The sequence below is a fragment of the Talpa europaea genome (assembly GCF_964194135.1).
Source record: "Talpa europaea genome assembly, chromosome: 4".
In the NCBI taxonomy this organism is placed as follows: domain Eukaryota; kingdom Metazoa; phylum Chordata; class Mammalia; order Eulipotyphla; family Talpidae; genus Talpa; species Talpa europaea.
Genome location: NC_140070.1, coordinates 49,537,378 through 49,540,146, shown reverse-complemented (window position 1 = coordinate 49,540,146; position 2,769 = coordinate 49,537,378).

Here is a 2,769-nt window from a genome sequence, read left to right as displayed (position 1 = left end):
GTTTCGGATGGGTCAGACCTGGGGAAAAAAGATATGGGGATGAGGCAGGGGCCTTGTTCTTCTCTGGTAGGGGAAAATAGTCATGTGTTTTCCTCCAGATCAAGTAACAAAAACTCCCAATTACAGAAAATAAAGAAACACAAAATGAAATGTCACTTCTAGCCCCACAACCAGAGACAATCACTGCTAAAATGGTTTATTCATATATTTTGGTGCCCCTTCATTTGGTGAGTATATGTTGATGAGTGTTGTATCTTCCTGATGTATTGTCCCCTTAATCATAATGTAGTGTCCATCTATGTCTCTTTTTACTTTTTTTTAATTTGAATTCTATTTCATCTGATATAAGTATGGCTGTCATCACCCAAAGCAGTGATAGTGAAGGCAAAGATAAACAGCTGGGACTTTACCAAATTAAAGAGCTTCTGCACAGCAAAAGAGACAGGAACCAAAACAAAGAGAAACCCCACCGACTGGGAGAAAAATTTTGCACACAACACTAATGATAAAGGACTGATCACAAAAATCTGCAAAGAGCTGATGTGACTCAACAAAAACAAAGAAAATAATCCAGTCAAAAAATGGGCAGAAGAGCTAAAAAGAAACTTCTCCGAAGAGGAAATACAAATGGCCAACAGGCATATAAAAAAATCTTCAACATCACTTGCAAATGCAAATCAAAACTACAATGAGATACCATCTCATACCAGTGAGAATGGCACATATTAAAAAAACTAGCAACAACAAATGTTGGCGAGGATGTGGAGAAAAAGGAACTCTCCTGCACTGTTGGTGGGTGTGCAAACTGGTCCAATCACTATGGAAAGCTGCGTGGAGATTCCTCAACCTGCTAAAGATAGAGCTTCCATATGATCCAGCAATTCCACTCCTAGGTATTTACCCAAAGGACACAGAAACATTTATTCCAAAGGGCACCTGCATCCCTATGTTTATAGCAGCACTGTTTACAATAGCTAAGCTTTGGAAACTACCCAAATGTCCAAAAATAGATGACTGGATCAAGAAGATGTGGTACATATACACCATGGAATATTACTCAGCAACCAAAAAAGATAAACACATGCAATTTGCAGCAACATGGATGGAAGGGATCAAGCTCAGCGAAATAAACCAGAAAGAAAAAGAAAAGTACCGGATGGTCTCACTCATAGCAGGAATCCAGAAAACCTAAATAAAGGACCAGGAAAAAGAATAACTATAAGAAAGAAAAAATCAAAATCAACAAAAAAATATGAACCAGAGACACACTATGGGGGGAGTGGGGAAAGAAGGGATTGGGGTCAAAATAAGGGGGTTGCAATTGCATGGGGAATATAAAAATAAAATTTAAAAAAATTTTAAATCAAAAAAATAAATAAAATGATTTATTCAATCATTTATTGAATATCAATGATGTGCCAGGCCTAGTCTTGGGGACACAGTATTAGCTACCACATTGTCTTTAACAAGTGCAGCCAAAAGTCATGTCAGAGAAGATTTTCCACCACTATACTCTGCCCAATACCTGGAAAGGTAAGCAAGGGTATGTTATAGTGAGCAGGATGGCATGGCAGTTTCCCATTCATGTCAACTCTGATCAGTTAGGGCTGTAGTGCTGAGGATTTGAGGGTGATTGAGCTTAAAGGGTAGGAGGCCCCTCACCTCTCAGAATTGTGAGATCCTGAACCCCTTTCCCTGGTCTCCTTGTGCTTTAGCATGGACAAAATTGGGCTAGAATATTGGTGTCTGGTCAACCCATTTAAACTGGAGAAAAGTAGAGCTAAGTTTTGTTTTGATGATGAGTCTAGCTAAAGCGTTCCATCTCAGCTGGTGGCAGTTTTTCCCTTCCAGGGATATCTGGAATATCTGGAGATATTTTTGGTGTCAAAACCAAGTAGGTGCTAGTGGTATCTTCTCTGAAGAAGGCAGGTATACTACTAAACATCCTGTAATACACAGGACAGCCCCCCACAACAAAGATTTTTCTATCTGAAAATGTCAACAGCAGTGAGGCTGAGAAACCTTGAGCTAAGGTGCCAGGGGGGTACTAGAAATGTGAGAACAGGATTCTAAAAGACTGGTCCTTAACAGATAAGGACTGAATGTGAAGAGGTGACAGCAGAGAAGTGAAGCGACCTTTGGAAATGGTGTCACGAAGTGAGGAGGGGGAGAGGCAGGCAGGGAGCCTGGAAAAAGCAATCAGAAACATGGCAGGGAAACCAGGATCTGTTACAATAATGGAGCCCACAGTTTCCAGAAGGAGGAAGAGGCTGACAGAACCAAATGTTACACAATGAGGGGAGGGTGTTACCTAAAGAACAATGTGAAGGTAGTTGCCAGACTTCAGCTCCTAAACGCGGACCCTGTCAGGGAGAAGCAATCCCACCCTTGGGTAGGGCATTCCTGGATGGTCTGAAACCTGAACCTGAGCCAAAGGAGTGAAAGCTTGATCCTATGTCAGTGTAGGAGAAAAGCAAGAACCCCAGTGTCTGTGCAACAGGGAAACTTGAAGACTTGAATGGGGCTCAGGCAGCAGGGAGGATAAGGGACAGGTGTCTTGTGTCCATCGCGGCTACCTGAGAAGGTCACTGACCTACCGGCCCAGAGCTTCATCACCTCTCACTTTAAAGGGCTGGAGTTTTACAGTTATTGTTAGTTCTAAAGGAGCCCTCAATTCTAGATTTCAACAGAAAGCATGTTAGACACAAATGTGGGTTATGTGGCTGTGCCATCTGCACAGGGCACACCTGCATGTCATTGCATAATCTC